This window comes from Gopherus flavomarginatus, chromosome 5, assembly GCF_025201925.1.
Source record: "Gopherus flavomarginatus isolate rGopFla2 chromosome 5, rGopFla2.mat.asm, whole genome shotgun sequence".
NCBI lineage: Eukaryota > Metazoa > Chordata > Testudines > Testudinidae > Gopherus > Gopherus flavomarginatus.
The window spans coordinates 28108909-28117793 of NC_066621.1; the positions used below are offsets into that span (position 1 = coordinate 28108909).

General features: G+C 48.8%; 1 non-coding gene across 1 annotated transcript; it reads right to left on the reverse strand.

Annotated features, from left to right (window-relative positions):
- Nucleotides 1-5584: 5584 nt before the first annotated feature.
- Nucleotides 5585-5748, reverse strand: LOC127052994 (U1 spliceosomal RNA). Its single transcript, XR_007774922.1, has one exon. It is a non-coding gene; the product is annotated as a U1 spliceosomal RNA (small nuclear RNA).
- Nucleotides 5749-8885: the final 3137 nt, after the last annotated feature.

Consider the following 8885-nt stretch of genomic DNA (forward strand, 5'->3'; position numbering starts at 1 on the left):
CAAGTGGGATGCCAGTAACCACTTCCTCCCCAGGGGCAGCTTCACCAGGTTCGCCGACTGGTGGTTCATCCACAGGGCCCGACTCAACAGCGTTCCCCTCAACAGAGCCATCCACCACGGCAGCCGGGACAAGCTCTGTAGGAAGTGCGGCTACGTGAACGAGACCCTGTCGCACGTTCTGTGTGGATGCAAACAGCACTCCAGAGCCTGGCAGCACCACCACAACGCCATCCAGAACCGACCAGTGAAAGCCATCCCACTGTCCCTGGGGAAGATCACCATCGACTCCGCCATCCCCGGGACAGACAGCCGACTGCGACCCGACATCGTCGTGACGGATGCAGAAAAGGAGAAGGCCCTCCTGGTAGACATCACAGTACCTTTCGAAAACCGATCACCTGCCTTTCACGAGCCAGAGCACGGAAGGAGTAGAAGTGTGCCTCGCTGGCTGAGACCCTCAGAGCCCAGGGCTACGAAGTCCAGGTACATGCCCTGATCGTGGGAGCCCTGGGCTCATGGGACCCCCACAAAGAGCCGGTTCTGAGAGCATGTGGGGTCAGTCGACGCTACGCCCGGCTCATGAGACAGCTGATGGTGTCCGACACCATCAGGTGGTCAAGAGACATTTATACCGAACACATCACCGGACACCGCCAATAGCACACTGAGTAATTGAGACAGCCGACCAGGGAAATAACCCACTTCCTTCCCTGAGGGACCAAGGGACGCACCCCACCCATGTACCTATCCGCTCCACTGATACTGACTTGGACTCCTTATTCATTGCATGGGTGGTGAACCCAAACCTACTTATTCACTGACACTTTAAGAACCTTTGCACCCCAATCTGGGTCTATGCCGGTTATGTGATATGTATGTATCTTTTCATCCTTGTAAACGATATTTGTAACCCCCCAATAACCCAAGCCTGACCCCAGATGTACAGTACCTTCCCTCTCAACCTGTGTATATTTCATTTCAAACATTTACTTTAATAAAACTTTTAAATCTGGTGTGTCCTTGATGTGAGGACTATATATTAGGTTGATTTTTGAAACGGCGGGGTTAGAACAGAAGCTTGCTTTGTCTGCCCCATGCATCGACCTGGTATTACACCATTCCTGGAAGCACTGCATCTCCTTTAGGGGAGAACCTTCTGGTTCGAAAATCAGAGAAGAGTTGAACTGTGACAATCTTTCTTTCAAGCAGATTTTTTTGAAGTAGCAGAAAAATCTGGTGTCTTAAGCGTTTTTGTTTCTTTATGATAAACACTATACAGTTACCATTTCTTGGAAGTATTTTGTGAGTCTATAGATGTGAGAGGTTCTTCTTTGTCTTGCTAGAGAATTATTTAAGAAGCTGGACTCCTTCTTTCTGCTGTGAGTGTTTTCAATAGTATGAGGGACAAATGCTTTCCAGACTCTGGGTCTGTTGGGGAGTTAATTGTTTTTTTGTTTTTGTTTTTGTTTTTTGGAGGGGGGGGTGGGAATATTTGAGGTTACGTGTATATCAACAATGCATGAGTTACACGACTTCTCCCCACCTGGCCTACGTTCTATGTATCTTGGTTCGTAAGATCAAGACAAGGCACTAGGTGTCATGCTGTACCCGGCACACAGGGGCCCCAGTCCTGATTTTTCCCCCCCAAACCTACTGTAATCTAAATGCTAAATAATAACCCGTAACTTCTCATTGTTGCCACCCTCACTATTGGAAAATCCCCAAAATCACGACAGTGGCTTACAAATCATGAGGATTCTTTTTTTAAAATAATGTAATGTGGGTTCTCTTTCTTTCCCTTCCAGTTTTCTGAACCAGGCAAGCTAGAAACTTACCTTTCTAGTGCAGCCAGAGCCCCAGAGAGTAGGAGCTGCCGGTGCCTGGGGCTGGCAGGCAGTGGGGATCCTCACAGTTGTGTGTTCCACACTTTGATCTCGCCCACCAAGTATCAAGTGTGAACTCCTCAGGCACTAGAACAGCCTTAACATGGAGTCACATACAGCCCCCTTGGGCCCCCTGACTCTATCTTGCCACCCAGGTGTAGTAGAAGCTGCTGTAACACGCAAGCTCTGTATGTCCTTTACGGCTAACCCTAGCCAAACAGCCGGGATCCCTTGCTTATGCTTAGAAGACGTGCTGTCTCCCTGAAGTCCAAGCAGCATTGGGGGAACAACAGTTTCTTCCTGACAGGGATTTTTATTCCATTCCCCCAGAGCTCAAGCTGATGGGGGCAAGTGTTTGTGCAGGTCTCTGCCTCCTCGTGGGTGTGTGAGGGGGCGCAATCAACCAAGTCTTTTGTCCACGGATGATCTGCAGTGGCTTGTCTGATGTCTCAGTCAGGGCCTTCTCTTGTTGGAAAGGAGATGACGCTTCTTCTGGTAAACTAGCATTTCACACTTGGTAATGCTTCTCTCCTGACTTCTGGCAGGGTGGCGGCAAGGGGGTTTGCAGCTTTAGAGCCAATGCTTATATATCACCTTACAACATGGGCTACAGATATTATAGGTGAGAATAATGCATGCAGCAACTCATGAGCTTGTCATAAACTCTAAACACATTTTTATAACTCTAAGGCATGTTTTAACAACATTAACAAACAGGTGAGCAAGACTAGTTTTCAGCCATGCATTTGTCACTTTTCAGTAAGGCCTAGGGGCCTTGGCATGAGCTGGCACCTGGTCTGCCAGTGTGAGAAGAGGATCTTCCCTCTCTTATTCCCAGGTGTCTGTACTGGGAGCAGTACTGTTCAACTTATTCATAAATGATCTGGGGAAAGGGGTAAACAGTGAAGTGGCAAAATTTGCAGATGATACAAAACTGCTCAAGATAGTTAAGCCCCAGGCAAACTGCGAAGAGCCACAAAGAGATCTCACAAAACTGAGTGACGGGACAACCAAATGGCAGATGAACGTCGGTGCTGATAAGTGCAAAGTAATGCACATTGGAAAACATAATCCCAACTCTCCCTATAAAACAATGGGGTCTAAATTAGCTGTTACCACTCAAGAAAGAGATCTGGGCGTCGTTGAGGATAGTGCTCTGATAACATCCACTCACTGTGCAGTGGAGTGTTGGGAATCATTAAGAAAGGGACAGGTAATAAGACAGAGACTAGCATATCGCCTCAATATCAATCCATGGTACGCCCGCATCTTGAATACTGCGTGCTGATGCGGTAGCCCCAATCTCAAAAAAGATATATTGGAATGGGGAAGATTCAGAAAAGGACAACAACGATGATGAGGGGATATGGACCAGCTTCCTTCTAAGAAGAGATTAATAAGATTGGGACTTTTCATCTTGGAAAAGAGACGACTAAAGGGAGATATGATGGAGGTCTATAAAACCATGACCGGTGTGGAGAAAGTAAATAAGGAAGAGTTATTTACTCCTTCTCATAACACACGAACTAGGGGGTCACCAAATGAAATTAATAGGCAGCAGCTTTAAAACAAACAAAAGGAAAGATTTCTTCATGCACCACACAGTCAACCTGTGGAACTCTTTGCCAGAGGATGTCGCGAAGGCCAAGACTATAACAGGGTTCAAAAAAGTACTAGATAAATTCATGGAGGATAGGTCCATCTATGGCTCTTCACCAGCAGTATCTCTAGCTAACCCTTGTTTGCCAGAAGCTGGGCATGGGCGATAGGGGATGGAGCACTTGATGATTCACTGTTCTGGTCATTCCCTCTGAGGCACTTGGAATTGGCCGTTGTCAGAAGACAGGCTACTGGGCTAGGTCTTTAACTTTGATGGGTAGCTGGGAAGATGGTAAATCAGACAGAACCCGTTCGACAAACCTCTTCATTTCCTTGTTATTGCCTGACTTCTTTATTCATTTCCTTTTCCTTATTTCCCAGCAGACTGACTAGACACCAGATTTGGGTGCTAGCAGAGGGATCTGACAAGCTCCTTCTTTTCGGTAGCTTTGAACATGCCAGGGCACAGTCAGATTCTGGATGCTCATCTGAATGTAACGCCTAGTGCTCAGCTTTATTTCTGTTTCTTAGCTCTTTTGGGCCATCGATCTTTGGTCTGACATGTAGGATCCCTGCATTAGGAGAGATGGCTAATTAATGAGACCATAAACCTTGGAAATCTAATGAAACCTGAAGTCCGTAGAAGACCCCAAAAGGCCCTTGGGGAGTAGAGTGCAAGCTGAGGAATTGTTCCCTGCACAGCTTACCTCTCCATTCTCATTTTCCTGTCCTGAGCGCAAAAGCCGGGAAGCAGCTCCGGGCAGGGAGGGGATACCACCATAGGTGTGCAGTGGTTAGACAGGAAACAGCAAGGAACTGGACTGGTATGGAGTGAAACTGTAAGCATCTTATGTATGCCTGATGACTTCATGTTTGAGAGAGTTATGTGGGAAGTGGTGGCTTTCAGTGGGCTTTCAGAGGAAATGTAATGGAAAGGCAGCAGAAAGTGGAATCCCAGGTTTTTCAACAATTTTCCAATAACACACCAAAAAGCTCAGGTCTAGTTACTCCTTCAAAATTAGAATAAAGTTACAGCAAGATTTCATCCTAAATGAAGTCAAACCCTAAAGATTTCAGAACACAACTGCTATAAGGAGGCACGAGGGAAGCAATACAAAGTCAACCTTGTCACAGAGAAACCCAGTTAAACTATTTCTCTTTTTTTAAGCAGCATAATCTCCCCAAACGGAAGGGCACTGTTCCCAGAGAAGGATCCTGGAGAGGGTTTTCCTCGTTGGTGCAGGCCATCCACCTCCCTGAAAGGCGGGAGCTAGGTCGACAGAAGAATTCTTCTGACCAAGGCGCGGACTGATGTAGCCGCGCCGATTTACATTCTCTGTGCAGACCAAGCTCGAGGGTTGGTGCGTCCTGAACAGTTAAGTCAAAACAGCTCCGTCTGTCAGGAGTGCGCAAAAGGGGAACCCACTCCTGGGTGACGCGGCCACACCGCCCTAACCCCCAGCATAGCTAAGGGCATTCAGGGAGGCGATGGGCCTGAAATGATGGAAAGACCTCCTCCAGCACAGGGTTGTGACAGCCTAGTCTCCGTAGCACAGACAGGGTGGCCACCAAGAGACAGGAACAGACAGCAAAAGCCAAAACGACCCCAGGGCAGGGTGCGAGGCTGCCTGTTGGACGAGGGGACCAGGTGGGACAGGCATTTTGGACAGGCCGTCCTCCCGTCAAAGGAGGAAGAGCCCAAGAAGGAGGGCCAGGCAAGAAGCTACAAGCAGGGAAAGAAGCAGAGCAGGCAGGCAGCTCCTCTTAGAGCAAAAGAAGGCACTAGTCCAAGCCCCCTCAAAAGCAGACTAGAGAGCAGATCAGCTGCAAAAAACCAGGGAAAGCCAAGAAAGCAGAGAGCCTTGTAAGCCACAGGTAAAGTTTCAGAGCTGAGCTTTGCTTTTTCTCTGTTGGCCTCATCACCAGGGGAATGACAAAGGTGCCAAAATTACAGGGCCTGCAGAAAAGAGCAGTCACAAAGACACAGGGGAAAAACTACTTTTGTTAAAATCAACCCCACAGCTGCACACTGTACCTAACATACCCAACCCACTGACTAGCACTCTCCAAGGATTTTATTTTTCTGTTTTTCAACCAATCATCAGAAGAGAGTATGAATGCAATCCCCCACTACCACAAATCATGCAGTTGAGTTTCCTACATTTGTAGAAATCTCAGGAGTCAACACACCCACAATGAAATGGATAAATCTCACCCTGGGAAAACCACCTTCATGATCATGGTATCTCCCCTACCAGATAAGTATGAGCTCCCACTGCCCAGCCACTGCCCATCCTCACTCGCCCCATACTTATAATACACGGGGTGGACTGCCGTGCCCCAACCCCTGGCCTCGCCTACACCAGCCCCCACTGCCGACAGCTGCCCCGCCGTGTCCCCAAGGCCCCTCTCTTCTCCACACCTAGCTCTTGGTGCCAAAATCGTGCCCTGCTGGGCAGCTTGCCTCTGCTCCCACAATGCTCTGCTCGCACACAGATCTGCATACATGCTCACATGGCTCCGCCCCTCTGCTTGGGCCCCTCCCCCTGCCTACCCAAGCCCTCGCTCTTGCGTGCCCTGTAGTTGTAACCGGGTCCTGTCCCAGGCATCCAGGCTATCAGAGAGACGACGTGGACTACCTGCTGCTGGAGAAAGAGTGCAACTTGCATTTTGCTTCTCTCTCTCTCCCCACCGGAAGTTGGTCCAATACAAGAACCACCTCCCCTGCCTTGTCTCACATCAGTTTCTCCTCAGAGCAGAAGGTCTGGTGTTGTCAGCCACTCTCCAGAAAATGGAAGGCCACTCGATCCCTTTTGTTATCTACCAAGTGAGGCTGACTGCACTGGCAGGCAGTGCCATTTGAAGAAGTGGAAGATTGGACAAATGACCAGGGAGGAGTATAAAAATATTGCTCAGGCAGGCAGGAGTGAAATCAGGAAGGGCAACTCACACTTGGAGTTGCAGCTAGCAGGAGATGTTAAGAGTAGCAACAAGAAGGGTTTCTTCAGGTATGTTAGCAACAAGAAGAAAGTCAAGGAAAGTGTGGACCCCTTACTGAATGAGGGAGGCAACCTAGTGACAGATGATGTGGAAAAAGATAATGTATTCAATGCTTCCCTCCCCACCCCATCTTCACGAACAAATTCATCTCCCAGACTGCTGCACTGGGCAGCACAGCATGGAGAGGAGGTGACCAGCCCCCTGTGAAGAAAGAAGGGGTTCGGGACTATTTAGAAAAGCTGGACGAGCACGAATCCATGGGGCCAGATGCGCTGCATTTGAGGGTGCTAAAGGAGTTGGCGGGTGTAATTGCAGGGCCATTGGCTATTATCTTTGAAAACTCATGGCAATCGGAGGAGGTCCCGGATGACTGGAAAAAGGCTAACGTATTGCCCATCTTTAAAAAAGGGAAGAAAGAAGGAGGATACGGGGAACTACAGGCCAGTCAGCCTCACCTCAGTCCCTGGAAAAATCATGGAGCAAGTCCTCAAGGAATCAATTCTGAAGCACTTAGAGGAGAGGCAAGTGATCAGGAGCAGTCAGCATGGATTCAGCAAGGGTAAGTCACACCTGACTAACCTAATTGCCTTCTGTGAGGAGATAACTGGGTCTGGGGATGAGGGGAAAGCAATGGACGTGTTATTCCTTGACTTTATCAAAGCTTTTGATACAATCTCCCACAGTATTCTTGACGGCAAGTTCAAGAAGTATGGGCTGGATGAATGGACTATAAGGTGGATAGAAAGCTGGCTAGATTGTTGGGCTCAGCGGGTAGTGATCAATGGCTCCATGTCTGGTTGGCAGCTGGTTTCAAGCGGAGTGCCCCAAGGGTCGGTCTTGGGGCCGGTTGTGTTCAATATCTTCATTAATGATCTGGAGGATGGCGTGGACTGCACTTTCAGCAAGTTTGCAGATGACACTAAACTGGGAGGAGCGGTCGATACACTGGAGAGTAGGGATAGGATACAGAGGGACCTAGACAAAAAAGAGGATTGGGCCGAAAGAAACCTCATGAGGTTCAACAAGGACAAGGGCCCAGTCCTGCACTTAGGATGGAAGAATCCCATGCACTGCTCCAGACTAGGGCTGTCTTTGGCAGCACTGAAAGACCTGCAGCTGAAGTGCCGCTGAAGACCTGGAGTGAGTGAAAGGCCCGCTGCCAAAGTGCCGCTGAAGACCCAGACTGCTGCTGGGCGAGTAAAACTTTAAAAAGGTGCCTTTAGCCAGGGAAGGGATTCTCGGCCAGAGCTTGTGGGGCGCCTGCAGGGCCCAGGGCCTGGGGCAAATTGCCCCACTTGTCCCCCTCTGGGCAGCCCTGCCTAAAAGTAGCAGCCACCAGAGCCCAAACAGTAGCCCCATCCCTGCCAGTCGAGGCCACGCCCCTGCCCCCCCTTCTTCACAAGGTCCCGCTGCTATGCTGCCTCTTCCCCCCAAGACCCCACCTCCCACTCACTGCTCTCTGCTCCCCCCCCCCACTCTCCCTTACGGTCATTACAAAGGGGCAAGGCAGAGCCTTCCCATTTTGAAAAGTCCTGGGGTGTTGTTCCCCCCTGTTCAAGCACCCCTGGGGCCCTGCACTTCAAACAGCTCTCCCTGATTTCAGCTGTTAGTGAGGGAGCCTCACTGCTAGTGCAGACTAGGCAGTTTCTTGCATGAGAGACGCTGTCCCAAAGCAGGACTAATGCTTAGACGTGGTGATCAGTGATTTCAGATCTGTTGGTCTGCAGGAAGACTCTGCAGTGAGTCTTAACCAGCTTTGTTATTATACAGAGAAGAACAAAAGGGTCAAATGATGCCTGGAATCCTTAAGAAGAATCCACCCCATTGAGTAGAACACTTGTCGCTACCAGCTCTCAGCTCCACTGAGAATGTTTTGAGGTCACTCCTCGCCCTTATCAACCTGGGGAAATGGGAGAATAGCAATTAATAGGTGCTCCAGTGGCACAATTGGTTAGCACATAGTACTTCTAGGGCAATGCTGAGGAGCTATGCTGAGGTTGTGAATTCAAATCTCACCTAGACACAAAAGATTCCTGGTTTATGTAAATCTTAGGGGAGGAGAGCAAAGGATACTGTCCTCCATTGCCTTTCCCCGAAGGAGGACTGCTGAAAATACCTGGAGGAACAAAGGGAAAGGCAGCAGAGAGTCTAGACTGAGGCAGGGTTCTGGTCTGTAAGAAGAAATAATTGGGACTCTGAGCTACAGAAACTCTTCATCCTGCCTAATCCAACATTTAGGGTAAGAAATTGTATCCTGTTTCTTTAGTGAATCAAGCTTAGTTTGCATGTTTTGTTTTATTTCCTTAGTAATCTGCTTTGATCAGTTTATCTCTTATACTCCCTTAAAATCTTTCTGTAGTTAATGAAGTGAGTATAAGTGATAGCAAACAGATCAAAGCAGAT